Source organism: Indicator indicator, chromosome 13, assembly GCF_027791375.1.
Source record: "Indicator indicator isolate 239-I01 chromosome 13, UM_Iind_1.1, whole genome shotgun sequence".
NCBI classification, from domain to species: Eukaryota; Metazoa; Chordata; class Aves; order Piciformes; family Indicatoridae; genus Indicator; species Indicator indicator.
Genome location: NC_072022.1, coordinates 19,961,005 through 19,987,340, shown reverse-complemented (window position 1 = coordinate 19,987,340; position 26,336 = coordinate 19,961,005). Strand labels below are relative to the sequence as shown.

The following is a 26,336-nucleotide window of genomic DNA, read 5'->3' as shown; positions in this document are numbered from 1 at the left end:
CTGATTACATCTCTGCCCAAGACGTATGTCATCTGTTATGCCATAAATACCAGAGCTTGGATTTTTCCTGCTGCAGAAAAAGGCTCAGTGTCTACTAGAAAACACCGACTGGTTGCATGCTGTGGTGTTTGCTTGCTGACTGGCTTGATGTCAAATTAAACAGAGCAGACAATTGCTAAGCAGATGTTTGGGATTTTTTTCAATGGAGACACTAATTTGGATTTCTCAGCTTAGCTTTCCTTCACCTCTTGCACCCTCTGCTCTTTCAGGAGCTTCATAACAGGAGCTGTTAATGGGTTGGTGGTGTCAGAATTTCTCTGTGGGAACAGAATTACACAGACACAGTATGTCCAGGCAAGCACTGAGAGAGGGAGAGTGTTGCTTGGAGCACAGACGTAGAGTGAACGTGAGACTGGGAAATGTGAGCAAGGGAAGTTCCTATTCTGTGTTTCTGTTCAGTTCAGGAAAAGAGAGCTTTGCTTACATACATTATGAATAGGCAAGATAGGTTTTTACCTCCTGCAGTCATCTGTGTTGTTGGGACCTGAAGATTAATAACCTGTTAAGGCTGCATAGATAAATGAATGGAATGAGACTTGGGAGCTTCAAATTCTTTTCCTAGATCTGGTTTTAGCTTGCCTCTGGCTCTCAGGAACTTGCATTCTCTCTCTGGGCCTAGAATAGTTTGGGTTGGAAGGGACCTTGAAGATCATCTAGTTCCAACACCCCTACTGTGGGCAGGGGCACCTTCCACTAGACCAAGCTGCTCGTCCAACCTGGCCTTGAACATCACCAGGGAGAAGGCATCTGTGACCTCCCTGGGCAACCTGTTCCAGTGTCTCACCACCCTCTGTAAAGAATTTCTTCCTGATATCCAGTCTTTATCTACTCTCCTCGACCTTAAAGCCATTGCCCCTCATCCTATCACTACAAGCCCTTGCACAAAGTCCTCCCCCAACTTTCTTGTGGGCCCCTTCAGGTACTGGAAGGCCACTATAAGTCTCCAGCCTGAACAGCCCCAACTCTTGCAGCCACAAAGGAGAAGCTCCATCCCTTTGATCATCTCTTTTACCTCTACCAGTGAGCTCTCACAGTCGTATTTGTCAGATAAGAATGTGCAAGGCTTGCATGATAGGTGCTGCTTGCATATAATGAAGATACCAGAACAAGGAAAACTGATTTTCCCCAAAACAGCCTGCTTGCAAAAAGCTTCTCTGTACCTGCTAGGTATTAGCATTAATTTATTTGTATTTTGGTCCTTAATTCACAATCTGTGCACGTTAACCACGTTCATGTAAATTCAGTCCTTTCTGCATTGCAATGATTTGTAATATCCATCACTTTTACTCTTCCTTCTGGTAATAAGGTACCTCACCATCCCAAAGCAAAACCAGGGGCTATATACAATTGTGGATTTACCAAGGTTTTCTCAATCCAGGATGGTAATTAATTTATTCATTTTCAGGCATATTTCTGAGGGTATAGCAGGCTGAGGCAATGTGCATCACTGGCATGCAGTGAGAGCAGGATTAGTAAAAGCTAGAGCCCTGGCTGCTAGGGAGAAGAGTGACTATTGTAAATGTTCCTCGTGTTTTATTTTTACATTGCTTTTTGTTGCTGGTTTTTAAGTTGTTGTTGTTATTATTATTATTATTTTGTTTTTGCAGTGCAGTGCTATTTAGGTGAAAGCGATGCAGACCTTGCCCAGGTGTTGTGCCACTGTGTATGCTCATGGTGTAGGAGTTACAAAAGCCTTGTGCCCTTCCAGTGCTGCTCCTTTGTGAAGTGCTGTGTAGTCTTGGCAGTGCTCCACAGTCAGCTGCAGAGGAATTGGAGGCAAGAATTTCATAGGGTAAACCATAATATACCAGGTCAGTTGCACTGTTCTCACTACAGTGTCAGGAAGAAGTAATGTGCAGACAGTCTTATTTCTGGCACTTGCTAGTAAAGTTTGAGTATTTACAGCTTCAGCATTCTTTTTGACAGTTTTATGGAGCAGTATCTAGTAGCCTAGATGTTGCAGTAGGAATGTCAGAAGTCATAGACAAAACAGAAAATTGGAGAGAAGACTTGCTGAAATAGGTGTTGGAGTTCTATTTCTTCCTGAAACAGTAACCCTGAGTTCTACAAAGCTAGCTGAGAAATGTTCAGCTGTTTATGCCTTTGGGACTGGAAAGAAGATAAGAATGCTTACCCCACTCACATTCAGGAAGCAAACCCAGGCCTGAAACATCGAAGAGTTTCTGATTGCTCAGAACTGGAAAACATAACACCCATTCTTAACAGTGTGGCAGTGCCTCGCAGCTGGCACAGGTCTCTGCCTTGTCTGGTGGAAGGTGTCCCTGGTCACAGCAGGGAAGTAGAAACTATATGACCCTCAAGGCCCCTTCCAATGCAAAATATTCTATGATGCTTTTCAGAGGACATTCAGAGAAGCCAGTAATAGTGTGTAGTCCCTCTGATAGTGGGAGCTCATCTAGATGCAATTGAAAGGAGAAGCCCGGTATGGTGTGTGGGTTTTTTTTTTTTTATAATATGCTGGAACACCTCTGCTATGAGGATAGGCTGAGGGAGCTGGGGTTGTTAAGTCTAGAGAAGACTCCAGGGGGAGCTTATAGCCGAAGGGATCCTACAGGAGAGCTGGAGAGGGACTTCTCATAAGGGTGTCTAACCAAAGGACCAAATCACCTCTGTGCATAGTTATCTTTTACCATACTCTGAGAGACTCTGTCAGCGGAATATACACAGCTTAAAACTATAAAGGAATTCTCTGATGGCTAATACAGCATCTAGCTGTGGTTAACATGCTGCTGGGCTAAGCACTAATACCTACCACTTCTTTAGAAACACTTTACAAGTCTCTGCCCACCAGCCAGCCATCAAATGGGGGAATGTCAGCCCCTGACATGCCTCAGTCTGGCTGATTCTCAGTTTCTTTGTTATTGTTTTCCAGTACTCTCCTTTTTAGGTTTTTCCTTTTTTCTTATCAGTTCTTTTTCTCATCAATCCTTGAGCTGCTAGCTTCAACAATTACATTTATATCTGTTTTGCCTACTTTGCAGAGCTTTTGTTTATTTAGTTTATTTTCCTTTTTTCCCCGCCTTTCTCAGTAAATTTAAAGCTTCAAGCTGCCTGGTAAGATGAATATCCAATGAAGTTCTGCAACTGAGGATCCTGTAATGTTGAACACTTTCATCAAGAACTTGTTTGATAGAAGGAAAAATGTGCTGAAACATTTACAGTTGACATGAAAGCAAACACTATGAACTGAAAAATGATCTGAAAAACTAATCTGCTTCTCAGTAAGGGTAGGGATAATGTAATTGTATACTGTGGTTTAGTTCTAATTGTATGGTAAAGAAAGAAAGTCTAAGCAGAAGCTGTGCAGATCTAGGTTTTATAGCAAATAAAGGACTTAGACGTGAGTTAATAGATCAGAGTCATCAAAATACAGAAGCATGGATTAAGTGTTGTTATATTCTCCAGTCAAGTTGCTATCAATAATATTTTCATCTAGTGACTAGTTCATTCCCCTCTTGGAAAAGGATGTAGAACTTTAAAAATGCAGAATTTTAATTCTCCTTGGTTTCTCTGAATGTGTAGTGGAGAAAGGGATGATGACATTTATCTGCTATAAAAACCAGAAGGATTTCCAAGTTGAACTAGGAGAAAACACTATTAAAGAGACTCAAAACTGCAGAGTGGTGATCATAGAGTGCCTTGTGATTTTTATGGATTTATTTGGATGAGTAACATGTGCTGAAGTATGTGTTTCAAAGCAGGTACCTTGTTTTCTCTTGACTATTAAGGAGAGATTCAGCCCCCTTCTTTTATGGGAGAAAGAGATTACTCTCTGCAGAGTTTAGTAGCAGTGAGATAGAGAGCATGGGAAAAATATTGAAACTTGGAGAATCTATACTTGGCTGTTGAGGCAGTTACTGTTTTGCATATGTAAATCTGGTGCTCATGGGGACAACTCAGCAGCTCAGCCCTGTGTATGAATGATCATTCTCAGCTGTTACTTTAACCAGGAGCATTACTGTCTGCTTTAATTGAATATCTGCAGGTATAGGACTCTGAAGATACTCAATTACTATGGGAATTTTAAAAGTCCAGAGAATATGTCATGAAAACAGCTCTGGGAGTGGAAGAAAACATGACACAAACAACTGGTGAGGTAAGAAGTTGCAGCACAGTATGGAGTGTGCAGTTTGCACATGGAGCATTTCAGTGTCTGAGGAAGACCAGCTTATTCCACTAGTTTCACTCAAGAAATCTTCTAAGAACTACTCCTGTTTGTAGTTTCTTGTGTTGAAGAGGTCTCTGTATGTGCTCCTTCAAATGCTGTGAATTAAAATTAAAGCAAAGAATTGCAGACACTGGCATTAATTCTGGCTGAGCACGAGCCTTGCTGCTAAGAGAAGACAGAAAGTCTACTGTGTAAAGCCTCAGAGTGGACAAGAACTCAGTCCCAACAGAATTTGAAAACCTTGGCTGCTGAAGAAGAGATCCAGCTGTACATGTGATATGAAAAGCAGCCAGCAGAGCTGTCAGTCTGTGCTTCCAAACAAGCAATGGATCTCTTTAATCTTGGAGCATGGTGATCCCTGAAGAGCACTGGCCTGTGTTGCCTGTCTTTCTGTCCTTTGTGGGAGGAGACAGTCTGGTGCTGCTTTGAGGGACGTGTTCCATCAAACTGATTACTCAAAGGGGTACTTCTGAATGAGGTGCCTGCCTTCTAGCCTCTAATGGATCTTAAAATGATGGTAGCTATGAGCATATTGCAGCACAGTGATATATTAAATACACTCAAGAATGGGATTGCTGCTTTTCAGGGATCAGGAAGTGTGGTAGGAAAGAAGGCAGGAGCAGAATTCAGAAAGCTTAAATGTGCTAGGGAAGAGTTAAGAAGAACAATACAGGTTCACTTCAGCAGTCAGATTCATAGCAATTTTCTCAGAGTGGTTTTGGAGGTGTGAAATGATGCTAAGTGTCATTCTCATTTCCTTGGGGCGCACAGTTCCTGAACTTGCAATGGAAAAGTCGTGGATTTCCTCGGGACCAACTCCGTTTCCTGTCATTGGAAGCCTGTGACGGATAAATTTTAGAGCTGATCATGGAAGTCTGAAAAAGGTATGCATTTGCAGATGTCAATTAAAGAGCTATTGAGGCACAAACTGTAAAAACTAGTGATGGCTGTTGATAGGCTAATGTGGGTAGCAGGGAGAACTTAATCCTGAGGGAAGGTGAATCATGGAAGTTAAATAAGTCTCTGAACAAATTAAGTGAAATTTGCAGAGAGTCTGTCTCACAGAAAAGCTACTGTGTGTGCAAGCTAAGCAGAACTGAAGACAGGAATTTTGCCTCAAAATTTTTTTTTTTCTTTAAGGCAAGCTTTTTATCTTGAAAGAAAAAAAAGTGTATTTCAGATTTCCTACCACAGTCACTTACAGAAAATATTCTGAAACTAGGTGTTTTGAATTCAGAAGGTGTGAAAAGCACACTAGTATGTCTCCTGCTGAAATAGGATGGAAATAAGATTGCATCCTATATGCAGCCAAAACCTTGGATCCATTATTTTTCTGAAGTCCAGTCTGGGAACTGCTACTTGCAGATAAGCTAAGGATGTAAATGATGGTGAAAGGAAGGAACTGATGGGAAGATATAGATGCATGCTAACCATGTTAATAATTCAGTGCTCCACTTCTTCCACTAAGCCAAATCTTCATGAAAGAACCAAATGTGTTGATGTATTTTTCAAGTTGCAACCTTTTGTGCTAAGTACAACCTACATGTCAGAAGGTACCTGGCTGCAGCTGGAGAATGTTGGCTTCAGGGAAAGGAAACTGAAATTACCTTGATATAAATAAAACAACTTTTCTAGTGGGTACATGTTCATCACTGAGAGGTCAGTGCTTTACTGTTTGTTTGTCTGGAGTCAGAGACTTTGTGCTTGCTGAACACTCAAAGGGTTGCCCAAGACCAGTTCCCATTCAAGCTGAGGTGGGATCTATGCTCAGATGCCACAGTAGACATTAGTTCTGTATAAGAGAGGAAGAGGTCCTGCCACTGAAACTTGAAATCTGCACTACTGGAAGAAGAGTCACACCCAGAACATCCAATGTCAAGAAGTTCTGGTTGTTGGCTGAGGAAATGAAATACGGAGGTGAAAAATGTGATCAAGATGGGCAGGTGAAGTTTCATGTGAGATCTAATATAGACCTGTAAGCACCTGAATAAGGACATTTTCCTAACCATTAATATTGCAAAGGCAACACAAGGCATGTTTTAAAAAGGAGAAGAGCATCCACTGTTTTAGCATTCCCATTGCTGGGAATAATGGATTCCTAGAGAGCACCCAGAACTTTACTGTGGTAAGAACTCACTGCAAAACAAACCTGGTCCCTTTCCACTTTCTGAACCTCCAAGTAATGTCAGGCTGGAAGAGAGCATCCAATCATGTGTGCATTTTGATTGATACTTCTCCAATGTCTTTTTTGTTTGTTTGTTTTTGGCATTAATCTTAACTACAGCTGGCAACAATCTGTGGCAATATCTGCACCCTGTGGCTGGGTCACAAACCTATAGTGGTGCTGTATGGATTCCAAGCTGTGAAGAATGATCTCACCACTAACTCAGAAGGTGTTTCTGGGAGACTACAGACCTTTACTGTCAACAAAATGGCAAATGGAAAGGGTAAGATGTTCATATGTTAGGAAGGACTTCATGCTTGACTTTGTGTTTTCTCTTATGTTTTCCTCACTGGCAAGCCCTTAGTTCCCAATTCACCCATTCTGTCTGCTCAGGATGAATAATGTATTTCTACAGCATTACTGTGAGTTGTCTCCAAAGTCCCACTGTCACATGTGTTTCAGAATCTCATCAGAAGAGCAATATTTGTACCTGTGTCTTACTTGTCCATTTGTAGTGTTGCTGAGGTGTGTGTCCTGATTTGGAATAATCTGGAGATTGCAGCCTCCTCTGCCTAGTTGTTTATAGCAGAGGCTGCTGTAGGGGAAAGCAAAGCTGTTGAGTAAGGTCTAGCCTTTTGGGAAGTCCAAAGACACAGACAGGTCACTGGAGCTTTAAAGGTAGCCAGACTGTAGGTGCAACACATCCTTGTTTAGAGCTTCTTCTTGTACCATCATTTTTGTTAGACACTGCTGAATTATGGTGGGTAGAGAATAAAGAAATAATTGAACTTGTTTTCACAACCTCTTACCCAGAGAGGTAAAGAGTTTTTGTTGCATGTGGACTACAATCTGGTAAGCTTTAATTTATAATACTAGCTAAGTAGAGAAAAGCATCTTTAAAGAATAGAGATGATTAAGTCTGGTGCCATTTCAGTCCGTTTTGAAGGGTCTCTATTGCTCCCTTTTATCTGGGTGATGTGTAGTTAGGTAGCTGAACTATGACAAGTTGCCCTACCGCTAGCAACGTGTAGCAGTGATGGCTTTAACAAATAGATGCAGCACAGCTGCAAGCTGGCAACTCTCTGCAACACAAACACCTTGCCTGTTGGGCTGGCTCCTTTTCTCCTAGCCCAGGCTTTCAGAATAACAGAAGGAATAGGGGGAGAGTTATTCCAGACTGTGATCAAGCAGCTGTCTTGGGGACCAAGCTGGCTTTTCTAGGGGAAGTTTGGGCTAGACTGGTGGAAGGAAGAGTAGCAAATGGTTTACGCTTGGCTGTCTGCTAGAACACAGACTCATAGCACAGGAGCCTGGGACTCCTTTCTGTCCCTCAGTGAGACCTCTGGTCCTAGGAAGCTATTTGTAGATTGGCTAAAATCCTGTTCTTCCTTCTCTGGTTCTTGTTAAGTGCTTCTCACCATGGCTTCATTGTCTTTCTGGGAAAGACCTGGATTAGAACAAGAGATCGATCTCTGGTGCAAAGAGCCTGGCAAAAGCAGAATCCCCTAAAGGCTGGAGACTGTGTAGCTCAGAACCAGTGATCAATTCTAGCCATCAAAGTGGTTTTTGGGTTGGTTTTGTTTTAATTTTTTTGTCAACAGGGATATGTGATGATCTCCAAAAAGTCTGTTTAAGGTTAAGCAGCACAAGTAATGCTCTGACCTCCACATTGAGCTCTACAGAAATCTCTGTTTGTGAGTAGCTTGTTGAGAGACAGCAATGTATTTCCAGATGGTAGGAACCTGAACTTACAGTTTGTTTGAGGAAAGCTGTTGTTGCCACTCCTGCAGAGCTGGCATGTGGCAACATCTGCAAAAACACAATGTCCATGTGGGTATGTTGACAAGCATAGCTTACAAGTATTTAATTGTTATTAACTGCAGAGTTTTGTGCGCTGAACACTGCTCTTGGATATTTCAAAAAGAACAGGAGTAGATTGGAAGGCAGATGTGTGTCAGTCCTGAGATTTCAATCTGCTTTATGCAAGGGTGGGAATATATTTACTGAGGTGTTTTCTCTGTCTTTAACCAAAGAAGGCTGTTCTGATGTGGCTGCCTTCTTCATGAAGGGCAGCAGGATGAGAAGGTGACTCTCGGTGTGTGTGCAGTTTACTATTGTATGAACATTAACATGACATGAAACTGATTCATGATGGCTGAAGGTATCCTGGTCTCAAATGGTCTCGTCTGGAAACATTGAAGACATTTTGGAATTGGAGCTCTCTGAAGACTGGGAATGGGGAATAAGGGAATGGAGCATGGGATACAACCATTATCTGGTTGAGTTCTTCAGGAGCAAAGATGGTATGTCACTGACAAGGGGCATGGGAACTGCATCTGGGCTTTGGACATAGTGCATAGTCTGCATTACTCTAAAGGTAAACACTAACTACTTTGGCTCCAGAAAATAAGGAGTTTGGAGCAGAGCTTAGATTTAGAGTGCAATCAAAACTCTATAGTCACACTTCAGCAATGTGCGATACCAACACCAAGATCAAGATTTTTAGGTTTTGTTTGTTTTTAAACCAAACAAAACCCGTGGCTGGGAATTAAAACTTGAGGCCTCCTTCTCATTTTTGAATGGGGTTTGTCTTATGTTTGCCAAGGAATTTTGGTTGTTTCTATGTCACAATCTAAATAGCATAGAGGACATCTGTTACAAAATGTTACTGTGATCTTCCAAACTAGCAAAGGAGGTCATGAAAGTGCTTTGGAGCTGAATGCTTCTCTCTGTCTGTAGGCAGAGCTGTCAACCCTTTCTTCCCCATTGTTCATGCTGTCTCTAGTGTCATCTGTGCTGTGGTGTTTGGACATCGATTCTCCTTAGAGGATGAAACCTTCCACCAGCTGATTGAAGCATTCAGTTGTATGGTGGCTTTTGCAAACAGCTACGTTTACTATGTAAGAAAACGACTTATTTAATATGCAAATTAATTTTTTGGAGCATATTGTTCTTCCACTATCATGAAATAAAATTATATAATTGTATCTGTTGTTATATTTATTGCATTATTTAATATACATTGAATGGTGATAAAAATTCTGAACTGGGCCTGCAGTGCTCTGGGTTTGACTGTTCTATTAATAATCTATTAATAATCTTTATCAGAGTTCCTCAGCTTGAGATAGTGAAGTTTTCTGTAATGGAAACACCAGTACCTCTTAAGGTGCAAAGGTGATATGCTTTGTGTCAGAATAAAAGAGAATGATATTTTTTCTGTGTGGTAAGGCAATATAGAAAAACCTTTATTGATATTAAATATGTTAATATTAATACATGTTAAATCTATATACAAAAGCTGATTCTTTCGTTGGTGAATTAATAGAGCAAATACAAGTAGCTAGGAAAGAATCCAGGCTGGAAACTGCTTTGTCTTTAATGTGTGGTTTTAATGTGTGTTCATGTACTCAATATTTTTTTTTGATGCCACAGTATTTTTCCTAGAGAAATAAATTCAGCCATTTAGCACCAAAAATGCCCACTCTCTATCTCTATAATAGCCTTGCTCATGTCATCTAACTTACATGTGTAGCATTCATGTGTAGAACACTTGCTCCACAGGTATGTGAACTTCTCCCATGGATTGCAGAGCTCCTCCCAGGACCTTAGCTGAAGGCATCATATTCTTGTGAATTTGTTCGGTCTTTCATAAGGCAGAAAATCAAAACCCACAGGGAAAGATGCAAAATAGATGAATCAGAAGATTTCATTGACCTTTACCTGGAACAGATAGAGAAAGTGAGTCATGTATGCTTTTTGTGACACAGCTCCTATCATAAGGATTCCCTGCACCTTTCCTACTGTTGTCTGTACATTGCAGAGAAAGCGAATGACAGAGCTCTACAGAAACAGTTTAAACACTCTGCTGTCAACTTCAAATATGAAGTTCCAATAGTTATTTTAAGAACTTGGTTTAGAAGTATAAATTACACTGTTTTTTGTTATGCTGTGGAATCCCTAGTGCAGGCTGGGGAGTGGGTGGTAGGGAGGAGTTTGTTGAGGTGGAGATGCTTGGATGGCTAATTCTGATTCTTTGTGTCTTATTAATATTTGCATTTATTATCTTCATGCATTTTACTGAGCTTTTGTGTGCTTATTACTGTATGATTATCATCACAGGCTTAAAATGATGGCAGTTTTTGCTCTGAAGGAAAGCATAAATTGTTTAAAAGGTTGTTACATTATTTAAGCAATAGCTGCAATCAGGAAATCTGCACAAAATGTCAAGGGTGGAACAAAACTAAATAGAATCTTTTTTTCTCTTAAGAAAATTTGCAGCAAGACAAGAAATCATTTTAGAAGGCAGCATAACAAGACCTGACAGTTTCAACAGCACCTATAATTTAACAGAATCAATACAGTTATTTGAGGAGTATCTTTGCATAGATCTTTGGTTTACTGTAATTTCTTCATCCCCTAGAAATATTGTGTAGGTGTAGGGTTCGCTCTCTGTCTCAGTCCTATTACACATGTATACCTCGTTTTACCTTTCTCACTGACTCCTGCAGACTAAAAATCTCTCCAATTCTACATATGATGAAGACAACATGGTGCAGTCTGTTTTTGACTTGTTCCTGGGTGGCTCAGAGACCACTGCCACCACTCTGCACTGGGCTCTGCTCTATATGATGGCTTATCCTGACGTCCAAGGTGAGCTGTAAACATGGACCCAGGAATGTTTCAAGCAGAACAATTATCTATTACACTTTTGGTTAAGATCAAGATGTTTTTGAGGATCAAGCTCTTTCCTTTATTTTCTTTTTTTTTTTTTTTAAGAGCAGATTTTTGAGCTTTGATTTTAAGAAGCCAGTCAAAAATTTTTGGACAGAAATGTTAAATTATTTCAGGGTTATTCAGCTTCCGATGCTGTGTTTTGTCTACTTCACTTTGGTCAGGCTGTTTTGGTACTTTAAGCATGTAATGGAATCCAGCTGAAAACACTCAGAGTGAAATATGAGCTTGGATTAGGGAACACTGATGCTTTTATGATCTTCAGAATATATAATAAGAATATTTTATTTGCACTCATTGTCTGAGACACCAGTTGGATTTCTGTATAAAAAGTGTATCTGCTGTAATGTGGGAATGTTAAGCAGAGAAGAGGACAACACTGGGTAGACAAAAAGGTGATTGAAAAATTCTAGACAAAGCCATAGCTGTGCTCTGGTTTCAAATTTTTGGAATTATTTGATACAGGGCTTTCAGGGGGGATGGTTTAGGGGGTGAACTTATTAGAGTAGGTTTATTGGTTGGACTTGGTGATCCTGAGCATCTTTTCCAACCTGAACATTTCAGTGATTCTGTGAATGGCTAGGCCAAGTACCTGCTCTCAACTCTCAGGTTTAGAGCTATAAATCCTTCTTTTTGTGCTTTAGCTGCTAGAATAACTGGAAGAACAGAACACCATGCACACAGATACCTTTCCAATTCTAGTGGCATACAAAGCAAACAAACCCTCTCAGGTTACTAGCCTGACTTTTAAGCATGAAATCTGACCCAGAACCTGGGGACTGTATAACCCATGTTCCAAACCCATGCCAAAAAGATCAACAGTTGGTGATAGTTTTGGCAATATTATCCTGTTCCAGTTCTCAGCATTACATAAGTGTATCAGCGTGATATGATGGATTCCTTGCATTATGCTGATTAGTGTGCTGCAAGTCTATGCTTAGCTTGAGTAACTGAATTGATCTCTTAAAAAAGTATTGCTTTGTTTGTGGTTTACTGCCCTTCCTTTACTTATAAGCTCAATGAACCTGTTGGGCTTGTGGAAAGATGAACTGAACATAGAACCTATAAACTAGGACATACCAGAGTGTGGAAAACCATAACTAGATACTTGTATAAATGTATTTTTATTTAAGATATGGTGACCAGAAATTACTTACATGTTTTATTTTTCCTATGACATCTACGATCTGAAAAACAATTGGAAGTTCTGTTTCATGAAAACAAGTGGATTTTTTTGTATCTGTGATGGACTTTTTTCATGTGTAGAAAAAGTGCAGAAAGAGCTAGATGCTGTTCTGAGTCCCTCCCATCTAATCTGCTACGAGGACCAGAAGAGGCTGCCCTATACCAATGCTGTGATTCACAAGATCCTGCGCTTCAGCAGCATTGTTTTAATCACAATTCCTAGACAGGCAGTGAAGGATACAACTGTCTTGGGGTATTGGCTCCCAAAGGTACAGATCCTTTCTATTCTACTGTGGTCTTTGGCCATGCATTAAGCTCCTTGCAGTCATCTTTAACATTTTACTCCAGTTTAGGTCAGATGAGTGATGATGACAGTGTTTTTCCCCTCCCATGCCCTGTGGCCTATGTCTTTGTCCATAGAGAGTAAAAATGCTTTCCAGAGCACATGTCCGCTCACTGTGAGAGTGCTGCAGAGTCTTACTTTTGAAGAACCTGGAATTTTGAAATGCTTTATAGGCTTTTGAGCTCCTATACTTTCAAAAGACCTCAGAAGAGACTTATCAAAAGTGTGCAGTGTTGTCAGTAGGGAAGCTGCAGCAAACTCTTAACAATGCTGGGGTGTTGTCTGCCGTGTGGACAAATGCGAGATGGAATGTGATATCTGAGACATAATACTGAATGTCTACTCAATTTCATTCACTTAGGACTTCTGATTATCACCAAGATGGTATCACATTTAAAATACAATGAAGATGTTTCCCCACAGCTTCTGAACTGCCACCTAATCTCAGATAAAAAGCTTCTGCCAGCTCCTTTAACTTGTGCAGCCTATTCAAACTTCACCTTGTTGTAAACCTCCTCAAAGGTACACATGGGGGCATCTTCCTGCACAGCCCAGTTTCATGGTGGTTGTCACACACACCTTTCCCACCTCCACCTTGAGGAAGATAATTTGAAATACTCTACTTCATTTTCAGAGTGCTTTGTTCTTCATATGTCAAAGCCTGTCAAAGCTTGTCAGAAGTGGGAAAATCCTTTTACTAGATTTAGGATGAGGTGCTAAAGAATGAAGGAATACAGCAGGGAAATTCCTGAGCTTGAAACAATGATGTTTCATTATTTATTTATTTATTAAGACAAAAAAAAAAATCCCTCAGAGCAGTATGATTAAAATTCCTTTTCCTAATCAAATAATCTTTCATTTCTGCTGCTGATTTATCGCTGGAATCTGCATCCTTTTCTTCTTGATGTGTGAGGCAGAACCGAGCCAACGCATCTTCCTTTCAGGGCACTCTTATTATGGCAGACATATGTTCAACTCTTTTTGACCCTGAATATTGAGAGACCCCTCACCAGTTCAACCCTGGTCGTTTCTTGGACAAGGATGGAAATTTTGTGACCCAAGAGGCCTTCTCAGCAGGTAGGTGCGCTGATAACCGAACCCGTTTGTGTGGGTAAGATTGTGAGCACGAAGCTGCATATTTCCATTGCAGAGAAGGCCAAAAGAAGGATAATCCCAAACTATAGAACCATGTGGTTTTCCCAGCTGAGGAAAATGTTTGATTACCAAAATTAATTGTCTGGTAATTGTATACATGTAGATCTTTCTGTGAAAATGCAGAGAAGGTAAAAGGAGTAAGGCTCTAGAACAGCCAATAATTTGGAGATTTGAGTCCTTATGCTTGTCTTCTGTCATCCTCTGCACATGTCACATAATGAACGCTATTGCAGTGGCTGTTCTGTGGCAGGCTGCTCTGCTGGAGCTGATTTATTTCATATAAATAATTTAATACTCAATGGTGCAGAAATTTGAAGCTGGATCAAATACATCCCAGATGGCTGTGTCTTTCATGGGGAGCTTCGAGAGTCACTCTTTTCCCCAGTGTGTGAGTTTTCAGAAGGTTAAACAAACAAAAGCTCTTGGAGATCATGCCAGGATGGAATAGCCTGGTTGTTAGAGCCTCCAGCTGACATTTGGAAGAGTCAGGCTCAGGTTCCTGGCCTAAACTGGGCAGAAGAGGAATTTGAACACTGTTTTTTCACATCCAAGTTGAATGGCCTAACCACTACATTTCAGGGTTTGTCATTGCCTTTCTCTGACTGACACGATTAATTGATAAACTGAAAAAAGTTTTTTTTCTTAATATGTTGTTTTCACTGAAAACATTATGTAGGGAAATATCTACTCAAGTGTAGAATGGCCTGTGTCTTACCAGGCTTTTCTCTTCCTTGTCCTCCAACACCATTGTAGGGGAAGAGGAAAGCAAGTTGTATCTTCTTTAACATCTTTCCCCAAAGACACCACAAAACTGTTTGGCCACTGTCTTTCTAAATGCAAGCAGTTCATGTCTAGGCTGTGAAGTGCAATCACCAGAACATGTGGAAAAGTCAGAGAGCCTGGAGAGCCAGGAGAGATGCAGAGCAGCCAGCTGGGATTGCTCAGGGGGAATGGAGGAGCTGGCTGGGGCTGCAAGTGAGCAAGGCAGGTGAGCCTCAGCAGCTGTGAAGACATTTTCCCAGTGACACCTGTGGAATTTATTTACTTTTTTGTTCTACTTATGAGAGGAACAACATTGGGGGAAGGCATCACTGATGGGCTTTTGCAGTTCATGTAACATAGGTGCCCTGATTCTGAACCAGATGGAGCCTGGTGTGTCGTTGCATGCAGGAGTTGGACATCCGCAGCCAGCATCTTCTCACATCCCTGGGCTGAAAATCCCAGAAAGTTAAGCACATCTCCTGGATGCCAATCAGCTACTCAACCAAGACTAGAGCAATTACCATGACAAAAATCCCCAGGAAATCACTGGCCATCTTGTCTCCCTCACAAAGAATATCCAGGAAGGACAAGTAATTTTGTTCGGGATGTCATCCCAAAAAAGCTGCTGTAGCCACAAATGTGACTCTCCCTCCTCCTGAGGGGACTTTGGGAAATACTAAATTGAAAGTTGGGAGTGGTTTGAGACAGAGAAAAGGGCAATGCCAGAAGTGAAGGCACTACAACTCACACAAAGTGATCTCTGAAGTGGATAATTTAGTTTCTCAGTTTGATCCTTGTTCTCAGTTCCATCTCTGGCCAGCAGGGCTGTGTAAATGTTAGCTCTCTGCCCCACTTCTGCAGTGATCCAACCTGCTTCACGTCTCCCAACCTTTGCGTTTAGCTGTCCCAGCTCTGTGAATTTGGCCAATGAGCAGCTCAGCCATCTAGATGACTTCCCAGAGTGCCATGTGCTGCTGTGTAAGCCAGATGAGCTGAACCTAAGCTTGTGCTGTTCCTGAGCAAGTGCCTAATTTGTCTGAAATGACCCTGTCTGCAGGGGCATAGGCTCTGCCTCCAGCAAGGAAAAGCAATCCACAGCTCCTAAATGGATTTGCTCAGTTGCATGAGAGTGCTTGTGAAAGAAGCTCCCAGAGACAGTTGTATGTCATCTTTACTCCTCCTGCAAGCAACACAGTGGGAATTAGCTGAGGTGGCTGGGAGGGTGAAGAAATTTTGTTCTCTGCTTGTTCTTGAAGACCTTGCAGCCCCATTTGTCTGTGCAGCTGAAGAGGGACTGTGTGGCCACTTGGGTGTTATGCCTTTATAAGCATCAAACTCTTGTTAGCCAATGACAGATAAAAGCCTTTTTTTGTTTGTTTGTTCATTTGTTGTTTTGTTTTATATGCTCTAGAAACAAAACTAAGAGGTCCAGACATCTCCTAAAAGCTTAACAATTGAAAACATGCTGAAAAATAAAATATTGAAGGAACAGCAGAAACCAACAGAATCAAGGTGTAATGTGAGGAGAGGCAAGGAGCAGTGCATATGGTTAATGCATGTGATGGCTTTTCAATAATCCCAAAGGATGGGTGTGTAGTCACCTCTCAGGAACTTTTTTTTCAATGTCTCTGTTCTTGCAAGAGGCTTCTTATGAAACCAGTACTGTGGGCAGGGATTTTTGTCAGCTACTGTCATGGCACAAGGAGGCATGTAATTAACTTGCATTTTTTTATCCCTTGAAGAGCTGAGGATTGTCACGTTTGTAGCTGCAATAAGAGGAATGATATCACACATGCTTAAGAATAAGAATGCTCCACTCTCTGGGATGGGAAAGTAAAGTGATAAAGAGGGAAGGACTGAGAGGTGCAAAAGCTTCAACATCTTTTTCTCTTTTCAGGGAGGTTAAGAGCAGATCAAGAAAAAAGTGAATCTATCCTCTGTCTAGAGGATACAGAGACAACACAGCCTTATAAATTAGAAGTGAAATGTTAGCAGTGAGTGTGGTGCTGCTATCTTTTGCAGTGTCTCTGCTGTTTATACAGTTTGTGAAATGGCAGCAGATACGAAGACAATATCCTCCTGGACCAACTCCATACCCCATCTTTGGAATCCTGCTGCAGATGAACTTCAGTATTCATCATGAGCTCCTTAAAAAAGTATGTATTTTTCAGGCAATTCATTATTGGACTTGTAAGCTCATTGCAAAGTAAATATGAGTGTTGAACACAGTCTTATTCTGAGTGCTAGGGAGGGTTTTATTCTAAACTGTCTAAATGTTAAAGCAGGCTGGCATCTTTAAAGTAGTTGTTTCTTGATATGAACATTTCCATCTTATTATGAAACAAGTCATTAAATCCTGATGTGCATACCAACAACACAGTACTGATGGTAATATTCCTGTCTTGCATGTAGGAAAAAGATCTGTGTTAAAGCAGAGCCTTTAATTCTATGCAGTCTTTTGCATCTTTGTGGCTGTGGTTGCACTGACAGTTTCTAAACATCCCATGAAATAGCTACTGAGTGCATGTGTATTTCCAGTAGAGAGGGGATAATTGTTTTAATACTTATTCAACAGAATTAACAGAATTTTGACATGATCTTACAACAATATTTTTTTTTCCTGACATACAATTTGGTCAGACCTGAGACTTCAGTCTGCTGAGTTTGAGCTTTTAATTAGCTGAGTTAATGCAGTGTGTGCATATACTCAAACTCTTCTGACTCCAGCTGTAATACATAGCTCTTCTAAAATGTTTATCTTAGTGTTTTATATTCCTCATACTTACAAAGTAATTATTTTATATTTAAATTATTAAACATTTAAATAACTTCTTTTTCTCTCTTTGCTCCCAAACTCCCTTTTCCCTGTTTCTTCCTTGTCCTGCCAGTTTTCTTCTCCTGAGATTGCACTGCTGAACAGCAGGGCGGATCTCTAGGTATGAATCATAGAATCAGTCAGGGTTGGAAGGGACCACAAGGATCATCCAGTTCCAACCCCCCTGCCATGGGCAGGGACACCTCACACTACATCAGGCTGGCCAGAGCCTCATCCAGCCTGGCCTTAAACACCTCCAGGGATGGGACCGCAACCTCCTCCCTGGACAACCCATTCCAGGCTCTCACCACTCTCGTGGTGAAGAATTTCTTCCTCATGTATGCTCATCTACTCTGGTGTTCAGGTGTAAAGGATATGAACAAAGAATAGAAGGAGGTTCTCTTCAGTTCAGCTGACCTTTTAGTACCCTGGTTATTGCCAGGTGTGAGATCTGCTGATACAAACATTCAGTGAAATCTGATTAATTTTGTAATCAGATTGCTACTAATTCCACTGCCACCAGCAGGCTTGCCTGTTTTTAACCAACAGTGTTTTTAGACATCTGAAGTGGCATTTTACTTATGCCTTTCAACAAATTGCAATTTGCCATCCAGCAATCTAATTAATGCCAGAAGTGTTTATAAAGTACTATCAGGTCTCCTCAAGGTTCTGTATCTGGGTTGGGCCAGTCCCAGGCAGAAATACAGGCTGGGTGCTGAGCAAGTTGAGTAGCTCTGAAGAAAGAGACTTGGGTGTATTGATTGATGAGAAGCTCACCATGATCCAGCAGTGTGCTCACACAGCCTGGAAGGCAAATCATGTCCTGGGCTGCATCTAGAGGAATATGGCCAGCAGGTCAAGAGAAGTGATTCTTTCCCTTTACTCTGCTCTTGTGAGACCCACACCTCAAATACTGTGTCCAGTTCTGGAGTCCTCATCATAAGAGGGACACAGAGCTGTTGGAGAAAGTCCAGAAGAGAGCCACAAAGATGATCCCAGGGCTGGAACACCTCTGCTATGAGGATAGTCTGAAGGAGCTGGGGTTGTTCAGCCTGGAGAAAACTCCAGAGGGACCTTATAGCTGCCTTCCAATACCTGGGGAGATCCTACAGAAAGGCTGGAGAGGGACTTTTCATAAGGGTATCTAGTGACAGGACAAGAGGGAATGGTTTTAAGCTGAATGTGAGTAGGTTTAGACTGGATCTTAGGAATATGTTCTTCAGTATGAGGGTGGTGGGACTTGGAACAGGCTGCCCAGGGAGGCTGTGGGTGCCTCCTCCCTGCGGGTATTCAAGGCCAGGTTGGATGAGGTCTTGAGCACCTGAGGCTAGTTGAGAGGCATCCCTGCCCATGGTGGGGAGGTTGGAGTAGATGACCTATAAGGTCCCTTCCAACCTAAGCCAGTCTCTGATTCTATGAAAAGCAGGAGCAGTAAGTGCTAATGGTGAATGCTGTTCACTGTGTTGAGAGGAAAACCTTTGGACCCCAAGATGCCTGTTGTTTATACTGTCTCCAATGTGATGCTGCCATGATTTTTGGACACCGCTTCTCCGAGGAAGATGAGAATTTTCACCGCTTGATTGACTCTGTTGATTATATAACAGCCTTTGGGAACAGCATCTGTTTTTTTTGTGAGGAAATCCATTTGTTTGTTTACTTTATACAGATAGACAAGGAAAAAGGCAACTTGCTTGGTCCTTTTATAACAAAAATATTAGTACCCCTGGAAGTGCTGATGCATGCTTCAGAATAGTACTTCCAGATGCCCAGTTCAGAACTTGTTCTAATTTCTTATGCTTCATCATAGCACAGAAATTTCCAATGTGGAAACATAGAGGCTTGTTACATGTTTAGGAGATGTACAAAGGATTATTTTTTTTTTTTTTGGCAAAAGCACTACCTGTACGGCTCCAGCATTTGAAACTACAACTGAAACTTAGTAGTAAAACATAGGTAAAAATAGCAGAAAAGCTCTGAAATAGGCTTAACTTAAATTCTGACAAAGTGGGTTTCTTCACTGTGTGAAACTCTATGGCTGTCAGCAAATGTCAAGAGTAATAAGGGTCTTTACTGCTTCCTTCCTGCTAGCTCCATGGACACTTCAGTAGGGCAACTGTTTTGTGTAATTTCTTAATGGTAGCTTTTTCCTGTAGTTTTTTTGTCAGCAGCACCTCTGTACCACCCCTGCATGTCCTTATGAGAATTCAGTAATATATGCTGGAACTCATTCTGCATTAGCTACTGGATAACATTTGTCTCCATTCAAGACAACAGCTCCTAACTTCACATCTAGTCCACGGGACACAAGGAGTTGCTATCTTGCTTCTGTGTGAAGCTGTCACTGCAGCTGCAAAAACAGTGGGAAGGATTGCCACAAACGAGGACAGTTTCATCATTAACCAGTTATGAGTGGGAACCACAACACCATCTCTAGTCACAGAGTGCATGCTTCTGCAGAACTTGCTGGAACTCACCCAGCTTTGTATCTTGCATGATTTTCCACCATCTCTTTCTGAATAGAAACTGCAGTTTCAATCTCCCAGGGAACTTGAGGACTAATTTGATGCTTTTGGATAAAATAGAACTACTTACGATGTTTTTCTCCCAGAAAATGCAGGTGGAATGATTTACCTAAACTATCTTCTAATCAGGGTAAATACAGGATCAACTATTTCCAAACTGTTCTCAGTAGGTATTGGTGTAACCTGTTCTTTAAAGCTCTTAATAGTGTGTCCACAGATAACAAAAACATTCAGGTCAAGTATTTTGTTCCGTCCCACTCTTCACAGTGCTTTCAAAGAACCATACAATCCTTTAATGATGATCTGTACTAATCTATTTCCCTGGGAAGTGGACACTTAGTTTTAAGCAAAATTATGCCTTAGGACCAAGAAGAAATACAAGCCAGGAATCAGAATAGGTTTGTGAGAAGAGAAATCTTTGTAGTGGAGCTGCCATTTAAATAGGTGAGCCCAGGAGTTACGACCTAGTGCATAATGTAAGATGCAGTACTTCTGTAAACTGGAAGGACATGGTAAAACCTGTACAAGAGGCAAAAAGAGAGGGAAATGGAGTAGAGGAATAGAATTAATGTAAAAAGCATTCTGTTTCTTTTCTGCTGAGGTGAGGTTTTATAATGCTGTAAATGGAAGAATGTGAGCAGCTTTAGAACAACCAACAATCAGTAGGGAATCCACAGGGCTTGCTATTTCTACTTTGTCAAATTGTTCTGCATATCACACAGGTGTGATCTGTTTGCTTCTTATCTATGAGAAGGTGTATCTGAGTAAAATCCCCATGCATTCTTCAGTAAGAAAATAAACCTGGGTTTGGATATTTCTGTTTTCAGTTAACAGATGTGTCAAGGAAGTCAGCTTGGATCTGTTTTTGTAGTGGTGAGATAGAAATGATATATATGTTGGATGCTCTGTGAACAGGGCAAGTTTTATATGAGATCCTTGCTACTGAAGTGCATCCTAGCAAAGAGCTGGGTTATGGAGGAACTTCATTTATTCTTTGTATGTCAGAATGGAAAATTTATAGCTTCAAACTAAGAAATTCTGCTTGAGGGCAAAATGGGATTAAGAAAGGATTTAATGAATCATGGGATGGACACTATGTCTTCAAGGTAATGGTGAAGGTGCAGTCATCAGAATTGTTCATTTGGCTTTTTCCACTACCCAAAAGCCTGTATTAGGATTCAAATTTAGTTTGCTGGTGTCAGTAAGCCCACATATGTAAAATACCTCTTTTATAGATACATGAAATGCTTCCCTGGCTTTCAAGATGTTTCCTGGAACCAGTCAAACGAGGTATATCCTGTATAGATTTTGTGAACGCTCTATTAGCAAAGGAAGTGGAAAGCCACAAAGGAAAAAGAAAGTCAAATGAAAATCAAGATTTCATTGACTACTATTTGGATGTGATAGATAAGGTGAGTACCTCTGAACTCTTCTTACGCTCCAGAACAACAAGAGACTTTAAGGGTTCCTTTGATTATGTCTAGTACTAGTTTAGAAGTATACAATTTCTTCAAGGACAAGCTCTCATATGTAGATGAATTAAAAAAAAAATAAAGCTGACACTAAGCGATGGCAGGAGGAGGATGAAGTAATAATGCAATCAGATTTACAGGCAGATTATCCACAACCACAATAATAACAGAGCTGCATAGGGTTAAGCTACAACTAGAAATGACTGTTATGGTGGAATTTGCAGCAGGAGTAGAAAGCACCTACAGTTAGTAACTTTGTCATAGCTGAAGAAGCAAAATGTGTGTGTGAATAGGATAAATGTACTGGAGAATATTAGAAAATGTCTTCATATTGTTCAGCAGCTCTTATTTTCTAGGCTTTTTAATTTCAGTTTTTCGTTTGGGATAGTAGCAGTAAATATTCCTGTGATGCAAAGTGGTTTGCTGCCTTTTTTTTTTTTTTTTTTTTTTTTTTTTTTGTGTACCATAGCTTGAGCTTTCTGATTCTCATCTGCAGACCAAAGGAGATGCTGATGCTACTTATGATGAGGAAAACTTGATTCAAACTATTTTTGACCTCTTTCTGGCAGGTACTGAAATCACAGCCACCACTTTATGCTGGGCATTGCTTTATGTGGTGGTTTATCCTGACATTCAAGGTATGCACACCCAACCTTTTTATATATTATCCATATTCAAATGGTAGTGGAGCTTTCTCAAAGACTAGTAGAGGAACTAATTACCAGGTTATGAATCAGGTGAACTGCAGGGATCTGTTTATTGCTGTATTTTTTCCTAATATACAGGGCAATCATTGTAATTTTCATTTTTAAGAGATCTGTACAGAGTGTGGGGTTGGATCAGATGGATGACTCTAATCTCACATAAGATAAATTACACCATTGCCCTTCCAATGACAGTAATAATTAGACTTCAACTGAGGGAAAGCTTGGGCCTTCAAGTCATCCTTTTAAACCTGTGACTGCTACTCTTTGATACACTCTTGGCTTCTCTGCAGCAGAATACCCTGGGAGGCTGCTAATATGCATGGCTATTCCATGAAGCTTAAAACTTCAAACACAGATATCTACCTGTAAGTTAATATTTTAAAAAAGAAAAAAAAAAAAAAAAAGAAAAGATTAGGGTGAGTACCTTGAAACCACGTGCTTTCAACAATAATAATATTCACAGAAGAAAGATACAGGCTGGCAGAGCTAAAAAGTGAAAAGGGAAAGTCAGAGTGTGCAGGATAGAAAGGGTTGAAAGGTATACAAACGGCTTCAAAAGCCTCATATTTCAGCTTGGTTGCCAGACACAGCAGGAAGCTGGCAAGAAGAAAATGGTGGAAGTGGTAAGGAGGAAGGATTTCTCCCATTGTTGTAACAGCTCTTCAGAAGTCCTAAAATATGAGACTGCATTGCACATTCTGAATTTTCACAATGTTCACCCTCTCAGGATATATGAAAAGAGTCTTAACTTTCCTGATGACAGGGTCAATCTAACTGCAATGATAAAGGCTGTAGTATTAATTAGACCATTTTGGCTCAGAAATTAATCAGAAATTAACATTTCAGCTCGGACCCTAAGTGAAAAGTAGTCCTTCAGAAAAATTAATTTGTGTAAGTGCTTCTCAAAGCAATCATGGAACAGCAAACAGGCCATCTGTAGATGTATTTCTGAGTGAAGAACAATCCCTGATCAGTGACTAAACTGGTGTCTTAATACATAATTAATGATTTCCAGTTGATTCCCTGCCACTGAAAATAAATATTAATGGAAGTATTTTTATAAATTACCTGAGAGCAGTACACATAACAGGAACCTCAATACTCTTACAGAAGGTCTTTGTCTGCTACCATTATTTTTCAAGTATTACATATGTATGCAACCTATAAAAACCTTCAGTGTCAAATTCTCTTCAGGTCATCTGCATGGGAATTTGAAAGCATTCTGATTTTAGAAAATGGCTCTTTCTTCTTGTTTGATGTCATCATTACTGCAAAAAGAAATAGGAAGTAAATGGGCTGCATCAAAAATGCATTGCCAGCAGATCCAGAGAGGTGATTCTGCCACTTTGCTCTGGTGAGACCTCACTTGTAATTGTGTTCAGGTCTGGAGCCCTCAGTACAGAAAGGACATGGACCTGATGGAGAGGGTCCAGAGGAGACCCATCAAAATGATCAGGGGGTTGGAGCACCTCTGCTAAAATGACAGGCTGAGGGAGCTGGAGTGGTTCAGCCTGGAGAAGAGGAGGCTCCAGGGAAACCTAATAGCATCCTTCCAGTACCTGAAGGGGGCTTACAAGAAGGATGGAGACAGACTGTTTACAAAGGCCTGCAGTGACAGGACAAGGGGCAATGGTTTCAAACTAGGGAGGAACAGATTTAGATTGGATGTTAGGAACAGTTGCTTTACTATGAGGGTGATGGAACACTGGAACAGGTTGCTCAGGGAGGTGGTTGAGGCCCCATCCCTGGAGATATTCAAGGCGAGGCTTGAGAGGGCTCTGGGCAACCTGATCTAGTTGAGGATGTCCCTGCTGACTGCAGGGGGGTGGAGTAGATGACCTTTAGAGGTCCCTTCCAGCCCAGACCATTCTATGATTATGTGTGTAGAGTGCATAGATTGTTTATTGTGTATTTAAAACTGATTATTCCTCCTTAGAGAAAGTCCAGCAGGAGCTGGATGCTGTTCTGGGTCGATCTCATTTGATTTGCTACGAGGACAGAAAAAAGTTGCCCTACACAAACGCTGTGATTCACGAGATCCAGCGGTACGGTAACATCATCTTAGTTGCACTCCCCAGACAGAGCGTGAGGACCACACAGCTGCTGGGATATCCTGTTCCAAAGGCAAAAATATGCTGCCTGTTTGAATATCTGATATCTGGGATGCTTGTAAATGGTTTTAACATGGGTTTAATGTGACTTTTTAGACAACTGAAGCCACCTCAGCTAGCAATTCCCCAAACACAGTCCTTTTGAAAGCTTCTTTTTATGTCATTGCTTGTTTATCTGAAGAGCAACAGTAAGCTGCTGGTATCAGTAGGTCTTTGGACTAATTAGGAAAGGCTTTGGAGGGTTTTCCTGATGGGATCATGGACCCTTGCTTTTTATTGGTTCTAGCAGCAGCCCTAAGCTGTGATTGTCTCTAAGTCTTTTCCTTTTGAAAGGAAATCATAGAATGGTCTAGGTTGGAAGGGGCCTCCAAAGGTCATTTAGTCCAACCCTCTTTGCAATAAGCAGGGGCATACTCAACTAGATCAGGCTGCCCAGAGCCCTGTCAAGCCTCACCTTGAATATCTTCAGAGATGGGACCTCAACCACCACCCTGGCAACCTGTTCCAGTGCTCCACCACCCTCATAGTGAAGTCTGCACTTTGTCCTAAGTATTAGCAGATATTTAGGTCATTATTCCTGTTGACAGAAAACTCGTGAATGGTGACTGGAAATAAACATTAATTTCCAGCAGTCTCAGGTCTGTCCCATGCCAAAATTGTGTATCTGCTGGTGGACAGAGGCCATTCAAAAGTGGCATAGAAGTCTTACTGAAAAACTTGCCATTTTGAAATTATTTTCATGTCATAAACTTTAAAATGCAGTAACTTTCAAATGTTGTAGTGTAACTAGAGTAGTGTAGAGTAACTAGAGTGTTTCCAAGAAAGAGACATTAGGTTTTGTTTTTAAATACTCACCCAATTACTGCTTTTCATGTAATTCATGTTCATTCATGCTCAAAGCACCTCTAGTGTTGCAGAAAGCATGAAATAACAAAGAGAAAAATTAAGCTGATACTCATGAAATTCTGTAATTCAAAAGCTGAATATGTGAGAAAAAGACTGAGTGACAATGGGGAAAAATAAAAGCAACACATTTTAACAATATGAACATTATAGAATTCTAACCATTCATTTTACTGAACTTACTGGAAGCAAGTAACAAAGAAGAAGTTGCAATATTCTTAAAAGTTTCAACTTCTTATGAAATGTTTTAAAGTTTGACCTAATTTTTGGAAAAAAAAAATCAAGTCTTTAAATTACGACTTTAAATTCTTTGCACCTTTGTCATTATTTGCTTATCTGATGAATATGAATGATAAGACAGAACTGAAGCCACTGCTCCTTTTTTTCCAGAACACTGTTGTTTTAGCAAATATTGACTCTGTTCTGTCTGATCCTGGAAAATGGGAGACCTGACCAGTTCAACACAGGCCACTTTCTGGATAAAGATGGGAGCTTTGTAAACAGAGAAACATTCTTACCATTTTCAATAGGTGTGTGCACTGAACTGGGATTCATTTACTCTTTGTCATAACATCTTAAGATCCCTTCATTCCCCAGCATAACTAGGAAGGCATCTACAAATAGGTGTATAAACACATTCCACTGTATTAAGGATTTCCAGGAAGAGAGAAATCCAATTATATGTGGAAAAGATCAAAAGAGAAGGAATGACACAGAGAAAAGTTTCTCTTGGAAGACAGATCCATCTTTTTTCTTGGAGGACAGATCCCATTATCAAAATAGTAGCAGCAAAATGCATAGTGATAGGAAGACTGTAAATGTAAACACTGCAGCACTGGTGATCATTTCTATAGTGTCTTGCTGCTTGCTCTAAATATAGATTAAAGCTTCTGGTGGAAATACAACCAGCCTTTCCATTGTGAATCATTAAATGAGAGTTAACTAAGGGAAAAGGACAAAGTCTACAGAAAACAAGCAGAAATCCTTTGTCTGATGGCCTTTTCTGTCTTTTCACAGGGCACTGTGTTTGTATGGGGGAGCTGCTGGCAAGGATGGAGCTTTTTATTGTCTTCTCCATCCTGTTACAGGCATTCAGGTTCACCCTGCCAGAAGGAGTGAAAGAAGTCAATACGAAGCTTGTTTCTGGGAGTACAACGAGGCCACCTCCCTACCAGCTCTGTGCCATTCCTTGGTAGGAAATGGTGCCCCACAGATTC

General features: G+C 40.7%; 1 pseudogene; it reads left to right on the top strand.

The window, feature by feature from the left end:
- The first annotated feature begins 4,126 nt into the window (after positions 1–4,126).
- LOC128970517 (cytochrome P450 2C42-like) lies at positions 4,127–26,315 on the top strand (annotated as a pseudogene).
- The last annotated feature ends 21 nt before the right edge of the window (positions 26,316–26,336 follow it).